The following is a 17,131-nucleotide window of genomic DNA, read 5'->3' as shown; positions in this document are numbered from 1 at the left end:
TATTATAGTATTTTGTTCATATATTATTTATCACAAAGGCATGATGCTCAAATGATGTGTAACTGTTAAAAGAAACTTCATTTGAGTGCAGTGTACTTTTGGTTATAGATTATGCGGTGCTGTTTGTAAAGTGGCTCACGCTGAAAATAACATCAACATTTTTGCCACATTTAGCTTCAAACAATGTTTAAAAAAGTGTTGTGAATTTTTTAACGTCACCTTTTACCACATTTACAGCAATATTTGTTAACTCAGAAATATATTAAATAGTTAAATCTAAATATTAAATGTGGCACCTAAACGTTAAATGTTAAATCTAAATATTAAATCTAAATCTAAATCTAAATGTTAAATCTAAATGCTAAATCTAAATCTAAATGTTAAATCTAAATATTAAATATAAATATAAATGTTAAATCTAAATGCAAAATATAAATCTAAATGTTAAATGTTGAATCTAAATGTTCTGGGTGAAACTAAATATTTAGCTAATATGCAAATTCACACTGCCGGTCACCGGAAGTACCAAAATAAAAGCTCGAGATGGTTTTGGAATTAAAACCAACTTATTGGGGGAAATGAACACTTGAACATACATTAGCGTGATAATAACTACCTAAAATATTTATTTGATGTGTACTTTGAGTTATTAGTGTCCCTTCGGAGGGAATCACCTTGTTGTTTACAAATACTTTCGGGTAGAAAACCAGCGGAGTTTAGCTACATATATATATATATATATATATATGCATATCTTACATTTTTCACATCACTAAGACATCCACTGGAAAAAAATATTTTTTTTCACGGACCGTTTAAGAGTTAATGAGTCATTACAGACACTGCTAACAGTGCTAAGAGCTAACGGTTGTTAGCTTAGCTTAGGTTGATAGTCCCTCCGAGGGGACACTAACAACTCAAAGTACACGTCAAATAAAATTTCTCCAAAAATGTTTCTTGTTATTTTAGGTAGTAATTATCACGCTAATGTATGTTCAAGTGTTCATTTCCCCCGATAAGTTGGTTTTAATTCGTTATTTGATTCTATAAACAGTCTGACCATCTCAAGCTTTTATTTTGGTACTTCCGATGACCGTCAGTGTGAATTTGCATATTAGCTAAATATTTAGTTTCACCCAGAACATTTAGATTTAACTTTTAACATTTAGATTTAACATTCAGATTTATATTTATATTTAATATTTAGATTTAATATTTATATTTAGATTTAGCATTTAGATTTAACATTTAGATTTAGATTTAATATTTAGATTTAGCATTTAGATTTAACATTTAGATTTAACATTTAGATTTTAACATTTAGGGGAAGGCGGTGGGCGGTGGGCGTCCGGACCATGTGCTGGGGTCACCGGAAGAGGAGTCTGAGCAGACGAGTGTTGCGCTGAGGCAGCGGCACCAGTCCTGTGAGGAGGATTATCTCCCGGTTTAGGGTAGTGGGGACCTCCGGAGCATCTCAGCACAGCCTCCTTCAGGATTTTACGCCGAGATATGGAGGTCGTTGCCCGGGAAGACGGCTGCCGATGTGGCCCCTCGGCGGAGCGGAGAGCTACTGGCCGAACACCGCCTGCTGCCGGTGGAGAGGAAGCCGTGCTCGGAGAGGGGTCCAGGTCGCGATGAGACGGAGCCGGATGACTGATGGTGAGGTGTCGAGCAGGAGGAAGGCCGAGGACAGGTGGAGGGGTCCCACGGAGCTGTGTCCTGGAGGGCTGCAGTGAGGGAGACAATCCGTTGTGACTGCTCGTGCGCCACATCCAAGCAGCTAGCCAGAAGTGACTCTTTATTTTTCAGCTCATCCGAGAGTCCGCGGATGTCCTCTTTGAGGTCAGTGATCTTTTTGTTTGCTTTCCTCAGCAACAGATCTTCACTGGGCATAACGTTAGCTGTTCCGTGATGTATTCGTGCGGCGGGCTTTCCAGTCCACAGGCTAGCTTTTGGCTGTTTGTTCGAAAGCATTTGTCTCTGCACACTGGTTCGTGGTGGTTCCAAAAAGAGGAGCAGCTTCAGTCGTGTGGAATAAACCGGACTTCTCAGACTCTTTAGTGACTTACTGCTCAGAGGGAACTCATTCAGCGGCTCCTCTGGCAGCAGCACAGCATCTATCTGTCAGCTACCCTTGCGGACAATATAGGTATTGGAGACGTTTTCAATGGATCTAAATTTTCTCATTCTGAATGTATAAAAAATCTGTTCAACATTTAATTGAAAATCAATCCATGGCACTGTATTATCAAACACTTTGCTTTTTAGCAACCTTTGCAGTTTTGTTTTGCAGTTTTTTACATCATCTGCCATCAATGGTGCCATGGGGGCCACAACACAACCTAGTGCCTAAATGCATCTTATAGATGACACTGGAACAACAATGGTTACAGTTTCCTCCCTGGTTCTTGAAAACTAAACCTTGGTCTTGGTGTAGGTACAGCGACCTGCGATTCTTTTAAGCGGGAGGTACATTGCATACAGAAACAACAGTTTGTCTCCCATACAGAACACCACTCGGTCTGCCTATAGTAGCATCTGTCAGTGTGCTGTTTAAACCATTTAGCCTCAGCTTTATTTTTTTACCATCTCTTTTCAAAAACACAATAACCTTCAGCACTCTGGAAATTAGAGCTGGTCTAGCTTCAGCCCTCGGATCAATAACATGTTCTCTAGTAATCTCGTCATTACGAAACCACTGTGCACGCATACGAGTTGGCATCAGCTCTGTAGTCTTCTGATGATAATAATTCACCTCTCAGGGTGTATCTGTTAAACTGTGTGCTGTGGTAGGACACTCGTACACAGTGGACACAGTAATTTCCATATAAAGTCCTGAACATCAAAAGCAATGTTTGGTTTTATTCATAGGAAATACCACCACGTTTTCCAGGTGGAAGCAGAGTCTGCTATCATCATGCTGGAAATTATCACTGTCTGACAGCATTTTAAGCCTGTTCAAGTGCTTCATGTGTAATATGTAGCTTTGTTGTGATGTTTCCTTTCAAAGAACTGAATAACAGAAGGAAAATGTTCTTCAAGCTGCCTTGGTACACATTTAGATTTTTGAGGCACCTGCCAATCTCGCAACCGTGCATCATAATGAGCTCTGCATGACGGCTATTGGTGTGGTAGCCACCTAAAGTCCCATTGGCCCGTTCAAAGGAAAAGCACCGAAATTCATGAACAGGACCATAGTCTATGATACAAGATTTCAGGTGCAAATGAAGATACATTTTCATTGTACACCACTTTCTTCCATATTTGTGTTCAAAAGCATTACAGAAAAATTTGAGACATCTTTCTGCATCATCCATTATTATTATACATACATTATGTATATGTGTAGTAAGCCTAATTTACCACAGCTGTACAGTGCTGGAAAAGCTTGGAAATGCACCTTGAAAGTTCTTGAATTTGACTCTTGAAAAGTGCAGGAACCCTGTTTATATACAGTACAGGCCAAAAGTTTGGACACACCTTCTCATTCAATGCGTTTTCTTTATTTTCATGACTATTTACATTGTAGATTCTCACTGAAGGCATCAAAACTATGAATGAACACGTGGAGTTATGTACTTAACAAAAAAAGGTGAAATAACTGAAAACAGGTTTTATATTCTAGTTTCTTCAAAATAGCCACCCTTTGCTCTGATTACTGCTTTGCACGCTCTTGGCATTCTCTCGATGAGCTTCAAGAGGTAGTCACCTGAAATGGTTTTCCAACAGTCTTGAAGGAGTTCCCAGAGGTGTTTAGCACTTGTTGGCCCCTTTGCCTTCACTCTGCGGTCCAGCTCACCCCAAACCATCTCGATTGGGTTCAGGTCCGGTGACTGTGAGGCCAGGTCATCTGCCGCAGCACTCCATCACTCTCCTTCTTGGTCAAATAGCCCTTACACAGCCTGGAGGTGTGTTTGGGGTCATTGTCCTGTTGAAAAATAAATGATCGTCCAACTAAACGCAAACCGGATGGGATGGCATGTCGCTGCAGGATGCTGTGGTAGCCATGCTGGTTCAGTGTGCCTTCAATTTTGAATAAATCCCCAACAGTGTCACCTGCAAAACACCCCCACACCATCACACCTCCTCCTCCATGCTTCACAGTGGGAACCAGGCATGTGGAATCCATCCGTTCACCTTTTCTGCGTCTCACAAAGACACGGCGGTTGGAACCAAAGATCTCAAATTTGGACTCATCAGACCAAAGCACAGATTTCCACTGGTCTAATGTCCATTCCTTGTGTTTCTTGGCCCAAACAAATCTCTTGTGCTTGTTGCCTCTCCTTAGCAGTGGTTTCCTAGCAGCTATTTGACCATGAAGGCCTGATTCGCGCAGTCTCCTCTTAACAGTTGTTCTAGAGATGGGTCTGCTGCTAGAACTCTGTGTGGCATTCATCTGGTCTCTGATCTGAGCTGCTGTTAACTTGCGATTTCTGAGGCTGGTGACTCGGATGAACTTATCCTCAGAAGCAGAGGTGACTCTTGGTCTTCCTTTCCTGGGTCGGTCCTCATGTGTGCCAGTTTGGTTGTAGCGCTTGATGGTTTTTGCGACTCCACTTGGGGACACATTTAAAGTTTTTGCAATTTTCCGGACTGACTGACCTTCATTTCTTAAAGTAATGATGGCCACTCGTTTTTTTTAAGTTAGCTGATTGGTTCTTGCCATAATATGAATTTTAACAGTTGTCCAATTGGGCTGTCGGCTGTGTATTAACCTGACTTCTGCACAACACAACTGATGGTCCCAACCCCATTGATAAAGCAAGAAATTCCACTAATTAACCCTGATAAGGCACACCTGTGAAGTGGAAACCATTTCAGGTGACTACCTCTTGAAGCTCATGGAGAGAATGCCAAGAGTGTGCAAAGCAGTAATCAGAGCAAAGGGTGGCTATTTTGAAGAAACTAGAATATAAAACCTGTTTTCAGTTATTTCACCTTTTTTTGTTAAGTACATAACTCCACATGTGTTCATTCATAGTTTTGATGCCTTCAGTGAGAATCTACAATGTAAATAGTCATGAAAATAAAGAAAACGCATTGAATGAGAAGGTGTGTCCAAACTTTTGGCCTGTACTGTATGGATGCCTTAATATGTGGTTATTAAAAATTATTAGCAAGATATGTATTGTGAGCAACAAAGGATCTTTAGTGGATACAATTTTAGGATATTTATATGTATATTTCACGGATGGGTATCCAGATTTGGGATATTCCCAGGTCCAATCTTGTTCTGATACGAAGATATCCCAAAATACAATCTGTAAAAGATGCATTTAATATGTTAAAGATCCGCAAAAGGATCTTTAGGGGCTACAATTTTAGGATATGATAGTATATTTCACGGATGGGTATCCGGATTTGGGATATTTCCAGGTCCAATTTTGTTCGGATATGGAGATACCCTACAATATGATCAGCCAAAGACCCAGTCTACAGTCGTCAGGAAATTGTTGGTATCTTTGACGAATACAAACATATCACCACCTTGGATAGCTCCATATTTTGGAGCATTTATTCCAGTGTTTATGTATTATGTGTGAGAGTATTGTGTGAGTGAGACTGTGTAAAAGGATAGGCGACAGCATGTGTCTGTTAACTCCACTCCAATTGAGTGTGTTGGAGTAAGCAGAGAGGCCGTAACCATGATAACAATAACTATGTCAGGGGACAAACTGCGTCAGACATGGAGCGGGTTCTGACTTAAAAATCAGAAAGTCTGTCGGGGTTGGTCCGGGTTTGGTCAGGAAAGTGCAGCCCAAGCCGCGCTCTAGACCACACAATATCACAGTACCTGCGGGGGGTGGGGGAGTATCAGATGGCTCGTTGAAATATGTTTTAATGATGAAATTGCATTTATTTATCATGTAAATATATATAACTTGTATCATGAGTGACTTACGTCAGTAAGTAAAATGATGTACTTGATCCCATTAAGGGTCAACCACAGACCTTTTCATGGGCCCCCCCTTGGCCTTGGGCCAGGGTCACCTGTAGCCTTAGACCAGCCCTCCCATGTCAAATGTGCAATGCCGCTCTGAATTAAATTTAAGACCAATTTTATAATAACCAAACCAGAAAAAAAACCAAAACATGATCTGACATCAATTAATCAATTATGGGGGGTTAGGGAAAATTCCACCCAAATGTTTATTTTAACATAAAACATGACTTCCTCGCATGGCGGAGACAAGGGTAGTTCTAAACTCTTTTTTAATAACATACACTGAGGCTCATATGTATTGCCTTTTATTGGATTTAGGCCACAAAATCTTGAGCCCTTTTTAAACAGGAATTGTGCAAATTTGCAGGAAAGCCGAATCAGTCTTTTTTCAGCATTGGCAGTATAAAAACAAAATGGGGAGTGCAGCAAAATGCCACCTACCTACTTTTGTTTATACAGAATGCGCCTTTTTCGGGGCAAAGGGGGGCGTGAGCAAGTAACAAAACATGTAGCTCAGCGTGTGACCTAAACAGTGACGTGGGAGGGAAGCCGCAGCTGGTCAGTCCTTCGGCAATTCTCTCGTAAGTCGGCCCTTTCTTCACCATCCCCGTCATTTGACGGTTAATGGCCTCTTCATTTGCGAGGGCAAGGAGGGCGCGCAATGCCTTGTCTCCCCAGTTGCTCATCTTTACAGTGTCTGTCAGGTTTGTGTTTCCCTCTTGCTACTAGCTGCTCGCTAATTCCTGCTATCAGCTGTTTCCTATTTATCCACCACCAGTGGGTCACATGTGCGGCGTCTTCAACAGCTCCTCTCACAAGTCATCAATAGCCCCTCCCACGGCGGAAGGCCGCCTCAGTCTTTTTAAACCAAAAAGGTTCCGCCAATATGACTACCCTACGAGGCTGAAAATTGGGCACCTCACATCAACTCGCCAATCCGGCTCTGTGTGTCTAAACGCTCACAGCTTGGTGATACACACCACTGGTGTTTGCTGATTAAAATTCAACTTTCCAGTTATCACAGAAGAGAGAGTAGTTTTTGATTAGTTCAGCTATGTTACTGCATTGTCCTCATCCTCCCAACTGACCTGTCACTGCTTACCACTTTACTATCAGTATCATCAGCTCTCTTCAGGTTGTCAGAGAGCATCTGTACTCTGCTGTCAACTGATTTGTGATTTCTGAAAGATCTGCCTAGAATGTGACTAATCTAAACTAATTACTAATATTCTCAAGCAATTATAGAGAATCTGTCCTGAAGGCAAATTATGGCTCGGATGTTGATACAGTATAACTCAATGATCCCTCTGTCTGTGTGCAGCTGTGACTGTGAGTTTATCTTTCCTGTGAGGCCCACAGAGATGTAGCCACATAGACTGACCAGGAGGCAGACAGACTCATTACTTCACTTTACAGCCTGTCACAACACTGACAGCCCCGGGGATCATACCTGACGTGGAGTACAGAAAGGGAAGCAGGTAAGTAGTTTCATAAAAACTAGATTATATCTGTCAGGTTTTGTTTTGCATGGCAGTTTAGTGAAAAATAGCAATTACATTCACAGTTTGCACACCTTATCACATTGCAATTACAGACTCTTCACTACAGCCATCTCATAAATAACACAGTCTCGGAAATAAAGTGCATCAGCAGTTGTGATAGTGGTTGGATAGCTTTCTGATCGGCCGTGGTTGTGTGGAAAGCAGAGTGATTATTTTCGAGGAGAGAGGCATGAAAGTCAGTGAAATACCAATTTGAAGGTCACAACCTTTCCCTGATCTGAACAGATGGACTGGTTTGTGATCTGAACTCTTCAGATAGAGGGTCGATGTGCGTGAGTGATGCTACACTGCGTGTCTAAACAAGGGGAATTCAAAGACAGGACTTGTTTTTCATATGAAAACAAGAGTGGAACAAATGACAAACATGATCCCATTACACAACTGAGCTTTTAGGAAGGAATTCTATTGACTGCTGCTGACCACTGCAGACTGACTATATATTTTTATATATGTATATACATATATATACTAGTGTTGCACGGTATACTGATACCAACGCAATACTTAAACTCCACGGTACATATGATACCATAATGTCTGAATACCATAGTACTATGGTACCTCACATACCACTACTGTGGGATAAGTTCAAATTCCAATCGCAAGAGGGTGAGTGTCCATGCGCCGTCCAATAACGGCGTGCACTGGCCACCTGGCACTCGATATGCCGCTGCAGTGGTATGTTTTCCAGTGACATTTCAGTATGAGCTGAGTTACTGAGTATCTTTCAGGAGTGAAAGTTACTATTTATTTCTTTTTACTTGTAGGCTAGATTTGTTTATATATGCTACAGTGATTTGCTTTCCACAGAGCTCTACGGTGTGAGCATTTTATTCGCATTTGCGACTAAAAATAGATTTGTGCAAGCAAAAGAAAACATTCAGGAGCATGCTGTGCGAGTACAGATTTCAACCAGCAGCGGAAACTAAAGGTGAATCCTGCCAGTTGTGGGTTGAACGGGGGTCACAGATACGGCGGCCATAGTGCTCCGTGGCGCAAGATAACGGCGGGCTTCTCCGGCGATGGAGAAGCCCCGGCTCCAGGTCCAATGTTTTTTTTGCTATCATGACTGCCCAGAAATACCTGAACAACCGAGCCGTGGCAGCACACAGGTATGTGACGTGTCAGAGGAGAAACAAGCCATTCACAAACCTCTCTGCACTTAAGGAACTATTCTTAAAGCCATAGTTGGTAATCCTGTTCAGAAACACTTCTTGTTATCCCGGGTGAAATGTTCGTTCCATCCTGAGAGTAGTCAATACATAATGTGTTCAGAAAAAGGAATGAAAAAAATCCGACCTCTGTGGCAGCTGCAGGCCTGTAAAAACTCTGACCAATCCCTGCCATTCGGTGCGAATGGAAAGAACCAATCAGATGCCTTCATGTCTCGTATTGCCCGAGCCCCCCTATGTCTCTCCCTCCTTCCTCCCTGTGTGCACTCATCACATGTCACCGTTGCCGGAAATATCCAGCACACACCTCAGCAGAAATACCGAGTTAGCAGGAGTTTGCTGAACAATGGCAGAGAAAATGCAGCCAAAAGTATCGCTTCCAGCGTTACTTGTAACGGCTCGCCCCGCTAAACAGGCTGAGAAAAGAAAATTGGAGGCAGAAAAGGCTGCGACGAAAAAGGCTTTGGATAAAGTGAGAGGACAAACCAGACATCAACAGCAGTCCAGCTTTTGAACGGTGGAGACAACTGAGGGAGCTGAAGGGCCTGAAAAGTGATGCAGAGGTTGCTGTCTTTCTATTGGACAGGTAATTATTTGTTTGCTTTGGGGGGCAGCCCGTGTTCGAATCCAGCCTGTTATCCACAGGCTGGATTCGAACACAGGCTGCTGCTGCAAAGAGCCTTGTACATGGGCCGCTTGCTCTACCACTAAGCCACCGACGCCCCATGGTCATCCCAAATTTCTGACAGTCAGAATTTTATCCTAGACTGTCTTTGATCACAAGACGGTGACAACATCCACCCTTGAACCTCTCTCACTGTGTGACGTAGGACCACTGTTGAGAGCCATGACCAAAGAATCAACCACATTTCTTTCACATTGTTCATCTTTCATCTGAACAGCCCAAAATCACACTGTGTATCGGGCTTAAGCAGCGCTTATCAAATACAAATCAAGATTCTGTTACTGCACTGACTATTTCTCATCTCAGATATTACATAGACATATTTTAGTGTACCCAGTGCTTAATTTGTAAAATTAGAAGAAGGGGAACACTTTGGGCCTCTGAGAGAGCAGTGTTCCTACACATTTGTATTTGACCACAACTGTAAATCAATGTTGCGTTTCTCTCGTGCGCGCGCACTCTCTCTCTTTCTCTCTTGCAGTCTCACTCTGTTTCTTTTCTTTTGAATTTTCGAAGATGACAGATGCTGAATATATACTCCCTATCTGATGCTGTGGCTGTTTGTGGTTGGCTGAGAGGGATGTGAACTCATTAGTTTGCAGCTGTGTTAATCAAATCAGGTTGGGTTTCCATTACGCGTGCCAAACGGTGCCAAACGGTGCCAGTCCCCTTTGATCTGACATCAGATGTGACGCGATAGTCGATATAGAGATACATTTATGTGCTGATTGCAGATAGTTGCATTGAATAGTGTTTTTTGGGGTATTTATTGCATCGTTAATGTGTCTGACACTCTGGAAACCTGCCTGTGAGGTTTTGGTGACATGTGCGCACTGTCCGCCAGTCAGCCAAACTTTTTAAGCGACACCCGAGCCACCTCACTTGGTGAATGGTTGTGACATCTAGTGTTGTCATGGTACCAAAATTGGGACCCGCAGTACGATACCAGTTAAAGTATCACGGTTCTGAGTAGTATCACGATACCACAGCAAAAATGAGGTAGATGTGCCTTTTGTCATTTATAAAAAGATAAATCATTTTTCTATAATACATCACTGATATTTCAATGGAATAAATTACTTTTTGAGTTATTCATACTTCAAAAACAGCATCAATAAGTGATTAACATAGGGGGGATCAAAATAAAATAAATAAATAAAATAAAAATCAACCAGCCACCCTCCTCCCCTGACAAGTAAAGAACAGTCCCTCCATAAGTAAAGAACAGTCCCTAAAGTGCGGTGAGGTTTGTGGGCCGTTACCTGCCACAAAGACCATCTGAGAAGCAGTGTGAGGAAGCATTTTGGATTCAGCACTGTAAATATTAAATTATGGACAAAGGAAGAATATGGTTTCGATTTGATTTACTGCTATGTTGACTGACTGATTGTACAACTGATTTTTCTTAAATTATTTTTAGAAGTAATACGGATCAATAAACTAATCAGTTACAGACTTTTCAACTCCTACTGATTTTTGTGTGCTGCTCTTGTGATTACAAGGCACTCACAAGCAGACTATTTCTATTTTCTTTCTTTCTTTTACCTCACTGTTTAGAGGCTTTTGTAAAGTCACATTCAAGGTTGCAGTAAATAGTGGTGATGTGTTGTGTTGCATTACAGTAAACAGGGCAACAAACTGAAGCCAATAAAATCCCAGACCTGCACCTCTCCACTGATGAAGTCAGCCCAGTGGATCTCATTTCAGCCCGTACCATTACATGCTGTGACAGCCTTGATAAAACTTTTAATTGCATCCCTCTGAGCTTTTCTCTGATGCCTGAGACAAATTGACTTTGGGCTAAAAGTCAGATGGTATCAGATATTTTTACTGCAGTCTCCAGCAAATAATCCTTTGTAAATTTGATCTGCACCCCACAAATAGCAATTGGAAGACACAGAGGAGCAGATTTACCCTCCCATCTGCCTGAAGCACTTTATTTATACCTATTTATATGGTAGCGGAAAAGCTTAATGTACTGCAACTAAAAAATATTCTTCACATTCAGTAAAAAGCTACAAATAAATAAAACACAAGCAAATTAGGGAATACATTTATCAATTTGACAATACATTTGTGGTGGAAAGAAACGCCTCAAATAGAAAAACACGAGCAAACACTTGCTGTAAGTCATGTTACAGGAGGACACAAATAGCGACAAACATGCTAATTCACAAAGTCAAACACTTAAGTTGTTGATTTTGTTTACCGTTAATACGTCTACACCTAAACTGTTCGTAAGATCATTATCAGTCTACTAATCTTTGTGTAAGAGTTATTATCTAATACCCAAACTGAATTTCCTGTTTATGTGTGTACTTTTCTGTCTGAGATACTAATTGAATGCTTTAGGTTAATTACTTGTGAGACGCAGACTGGGCTTCACCTAAATATAAAAATTTCACATGTACATTTATTCATTTGGTAGACCCTTTTATCCAAAGTGGTGTACAAATGAAGTCAAATTCAAATATCAGCAGATCAAGGAGAAGCCTACAAGAATGAATGCTGTAACACTCAGTTCCAAGTTCCACCTAACATAAGTGCCACAAGGCTTGCAGATGCCTGGAGAGACACACATTCATAGCAAATAGAGTGCCCCAGGAATGGGTCCAAAAACCTGCAAATAAGTTAGCACTTTGGCACTCTGAGTTTTCTCATCTTAAAGTCAGTAGGTTTTCTGTTGAAATAAGGTCTGTGGTTAACACAAGCTTATGAGACTTTCACATTCTGTTCTGTGACATAAAATATGTCCGTAAATAATTTATCTCAAAGCTTTTATGTGTCTTAAAAAAGAATAAGACTATAGAACATTATCATGCCGACCATAGCTTTACAGCCTCAGTGTGGTAGGAGTTAAATCATGCAACTGTAGCGTAGTTTGTTTATAGATCCATTTGCTGTTAGTAAACAGTATGACATCATTTTGGTAGGCAGGGCTTAGCTGGAGGCAAAAAAAAAAAAAATCCCCACAGACACTAGCTAGCACTAGCTAGCAAGTTCTGTTGGCTTGCTTCGGACAGTGGAGGAGGATGATTTCAGCCTCTCTGAATAGGATGCATTTGAAAATTCTAATTCCAAATGCCAGAGTTCATGCTAACACAAACTGGACTTTCGTACAGTCGAAGTGCTGACGGAATGTACCGTTAACTTATCCAGAGCATCACACTTAAGCAGTGGTAGAGCGCACTCTAGGCACTTGAAGCAGCAGAGCGCTGACTGGAGTCTGTGTGTGATAACCTTAACCGTATGTTAATTCATGTAGAAATGCAGGGCTGCCAACTTTTCACAAAACCTTGGAGTGAGATTTGGTGGGGCCAACCGAAATTTTGCTGCATATACTGCATTTTTTTGTTTGGCCCATTCAGCGTCATTACCATACAGTAAAAAACATTTTTTTAAATATATCATTTACCATACATCAGTAGTTCTCAATGTATTAGCCTAACTCAGAGTGTACAAATAGAACCAACTGACCCAACAGTAAGACACAAGACACAGTGTGGCTCATCTTGTCCATGTTTACTTTGGGATTCTGTATAAAAATAAAGTCATCAAATAGTAAACAGATATACAACATGTTGCAAGAAACATTTAAATAAAAATGAAAAACCCCAAAAGCTATGTTATTGTGACATTTTTGAACATCCCCAAACTACATGCAGCTAATACCAATTTAAATTAAAAAGAATTAAAGTCTAACGATAATACAAACAATTCCCAAAATAGGGAGACTACTTTCAAAGTCCTTAAAATCTGTGTGCTGTTTTTGTACTTGCTTGTGGTTTTTTGAGGCCTTGATGATTTCTGGGGGGGGGGGGCTCCCACATGAAGCAGGACTCCAGGCCAGCCATCTTTATTGTCATTATTGATGACAGGGTTCCATCCAGAGCCAGGCTCTTCCTGGTTTTAGTCTTCTTTAGTCCCACCACAGAAAACATTCTTTCTGCATCTGCATTGGAGTGGGGTAACACCAGGACCAGCTTTGCAATGGTGGCAAGCCTCATGAACAGACTTAACCCTGTCACCTATGAAGAATGAACCAAGAACACAGTGGAAAAAAATCTGTTATATTCCTTTGAAAGATGAGGTTGATAATGAATTTTGTCTAAAACAAAATGCATGCACCCACTGTATATGATGCTTTACACATACATAACAAATTAATCTAATTTGTGTATATATATACTTATATATATATATATATATATATATATATATATATACAGTAATTAATATACAATTATAAAGCAGCATAGAGGAATGGTTTTGTATTATATATAGACAGAATAGACAAAATTAATGTATAATGCATAAACGCTTAACATACATACCCAAAAAGAGCGGGGGAAATCGATGTCTCCCTCGTACCGGGCCGTACGCTCACTTCTTTGTTACCCCAATGAGTGCAATCCCAATGTCAATTGGGCCACAGCGCCACCAACATCCAATATAGCTGTCGAGAGGTGTATTGCGCATTGAAACAGATACTTTTTTGGCTCAGAGGGACACTTAAGCGTGAGAAATCGGGGGTGTGGCGTGAGAGCGTGTGAAGCAAATCAAATGCGTGTGTCTCACGGCCAATGCGTGAGAGTTGGCAGCCCTGGAAATGCAGTACAGCTTGAAAAGTCATAGAGGTGGTGTTTATTTGTAAAGATTATCTTGCTGAATAAAATGTGTATCTGAAGTATCTTTGTTTGCCACAGAGCTTATTTTCTGCAATAAATGCAAAAGCCCATTTGGGGCTGTCTGTTACCCTATTTCGTGTGTAAGTGTGCACAATAAAGAGACAAAAGTCAATTTGAGAAACTTTATTTTCAAATTTCCACAAACAATATCTGACGGCCAGTCCGCTTCTCCTGGCAGCCTGCAAGACACAGAAAAGATGATGAGCACATAACTTCAAGAAACAAATCCCAACTTCACCACTGTATTTTTTTTAGCATTTCAGCTGTCTTTTAGCCAGATTGAAGGCTTTGGGTCCGTCACTCTGCTTCATTCAGTGTGGAAACTGTTAAATAACGGGATCCGGCATTAACTCCGTTAACTGTTAACAGCAGCTCAACAATCAGTTCTTCATCTCGGAAAAACAGTGGCTTCAAAACTGCGCTATTACCTGTAGCCACCGGGTCAGTTTGCTTTGCAGAGGAGGAGACCTCAACTAATAAATTACCCATAAAATCACATTACCAACGTACCAAAGGCATCCTTAAATTTCACTATTTGACCTCTGCGCTCCTCTCTGCACTTGTCACCCACACTTGAGCATCCGTCCAGGGCCCCGGCGGTCAGGCCGGGGGGCCGGGGACCACGGGTGGCAGCTCTGGGCACTTCCACTATAACCCAAAACGAGTGTTCACAATAACCAGATGAGCAGATAACGTCAACTAGGGAAAATAAAATGAAAACACCACAGTTATAGCCTGTTAGCTAACATGAGCTAAACCGCTAAAGTAGCTAACAGCTAACAAAAGATTAGCTGGTGGGGAGCTGTGCTAAGCTATATACACCCAGTCGTGCTTCGCCACTCACCAGGAACCTCTTTTAACGGTCAGAGAAGAAACAACAAAGCTATTTTCTGCCAATTTATTCCAGTAGAGCTTACCTGAAACCAACTGCGATGAGATGCTGGGTCCTGCGAGCTCAGTTCCAAACAAACATGGCGGAGATGAAATTCCGCCTTCAGTGGCGACTTCCGTATGTGGGCAGACATTCTATGGCACAGGGCCGACCCAAAGCCGACGTAACAGAGACGTTTGATGAGCTGGGACAAAAGAGTATTAAATTTAAAGATATCCGCCCATGCGGCCGACGCTTGTCAGACGTTATAAATTCAGGGCCGATGTGTCGTCCTCAGGCCGACATCGGCCAGATGTATGTGTGCTATCTGGGTAGCTACACCAGGGTTGCCAACTTTGGTCAGAGCACTGGAGTGAGATTTTAGCTTGTGACGTAATATCTGCTTGTGCGTGCGTGGTCACAAACATACGTGGACATGGCGGCACGTTGGGTTTTTTTTACCATAAAAGAGTTCATATGCACATGTGGCAAACAAAAGAAATGAGTGTACGTTTACATATTCATATCTATAGGCCTAAGCCCCACATACGTCCATAGACGCTTATTTGTCTTATGGCGCAGATCAAGGTCAATTTCATCAATTCATGGTAGTATAGTCATCTGCTTAAAAAATCCAGTAATATGTCCTGTTGTGACAAACAGAAAGGTTTCAAGGAGGGTTCGGGGGTTTCTCCCCTGAGAAAATTTTGAAATTCACACGACGAAATCCTATTTTCATGCAATTTCATACAGAAATAGATAAATTCAAGGACTTTCAATGACCTGTGTACAGGGCTGGACTGGGGGAAAAAAATGCCGACATTTATGTATCTTATTTGTACTTGCACACATTTTATTAAAAATTGAAATCTTGTAGAGTTTCTTTGGTAAGTGCTTTCACCATAGGCATTGTGTACTCTGGGGCCATCTAGTACCACCAAGATGTATCCACCTTATTTTCAAACACGGAAGTAAATAGTGATCAACTTCCATTTTTTTGTGCGTGACTTCCGGTCAGCCGCTTTCCCTCAAGCTTTCCCTTACCGGAGCTAACGGCCTAAGCTATTTTTTTTTCAATTTTCAGTTGTTTATGTTAGTCAATCAGTTAGTTAGTTAGTTAGTCTGTGTATTTTGTATAGATAACTGCGCCCACGTTTCCGTTATAACGGAAATTTATTCCCTCTAAACGCGAATAAATCGCACGTCAATCATAAACTATGAACCAAAAAAGCACAATCTATCCCGAGTGAGACAAACTGCTTGATCCCCGTCTCCAGTGTACCAGCAGAGAACCTGCAGAACCGAATCACCGAAAAAACACACCGGGCTACGCAGCCTCTCTACCTGAGCAGCTGAAGCTGCGGCTCGCACCCTCGACACACAGACACACAGACGGTGCTTCTGCATGCCAGCCAAACATGTGCGCAACTGTGAGAAATAAATATGTGAGGTCTACGCTGCTTTTCTGTCTTTTTTGCCTTTTCTTTCTTTCTTTCTGTCAGCAACGTACACTCCTAACACAGGACGGGTTGTTTTAATTGACTGAGTTGATCATTAAGCCATAGTGATGCGCATATCGGCTCTGATAGCACCTGAATCAGCATTACGCATCAACCATCCAGCCATTACAACATAATTGAGCTAGCAAAGCAGTTTTGTGTTGCTATGTGTGGTATTTATTCAGTTTGGGGAAATCACGATGTCTAGAAAGCATCAGTGGCTGCAGCTGACAGGGACAGCTAACGTTAACACTAGCAGCAAAGCATCAGGATCGTCATCCGTTAAAAGCCTCCCGTTGTCGGATATGACATGAAACTACTCCAATTAGCTCAATCATGTTGTAACTAAGACAACCACTGGAGAAAATATTTTTTTCACAGGTCACTTTGTGAGTTTAGTGAGTTATTACAGACACGGCTAACAGCTAACGGTTAGCCCAGCTAATCTACGATAACCATGTTATTAATTACACACAGAGAAAATACTAATGTTTGTTCAGTCATTGTGTTTGTAGACTTTACAAACATCAGATTAGTCTAAACGGTGATATAGTGATGTTAAAAATGTGATATATACATATATATAGCTAAACTCAGCAAGGTAAACAACAAGGCGATTCCCATTTACACAGTGGTAAGAGTGCTGGACCGGAAGTGTTGCACAAAAAAACGGAAGCTGGCTGCGTTCTGTTTTGCCTCCGTGTTTCCGT

General features: G+C 41.4%; 1 pseudogene; it reads right to left on the bottom strand.

The window, feature by feature from the left end:
• LOC125893510 (uncharacterized) overlaps positions 1 to 1,893 on the bottom strand; it is a 43,126-nt pseudogene extending 41,233 nt beyond the window's left edge.
• Between the last annotated feature and the right edge of the window lie 15,238 nt (positions 1,894 to 17,131).

Source organism: Epinephelus fuscoguttatus, linkage group LG8 (assembly GCF_011397635.1).
Source record: "Epinephelus fuscoguttatus linkage group LG8, E.fuscoguttatus.final_Chr_v1".
Lineage (NCBI taxonomy): Eukaryota > Metazoa > Chordata > Actinopteri > Perciformes > Serranidae > Epinephelus > Epinephelus fuscoguttatus.
Note: the sequence above shows the minus strand (reverse complement) of the source record. Positions and strands in the feature narration are given on the sequence as shown.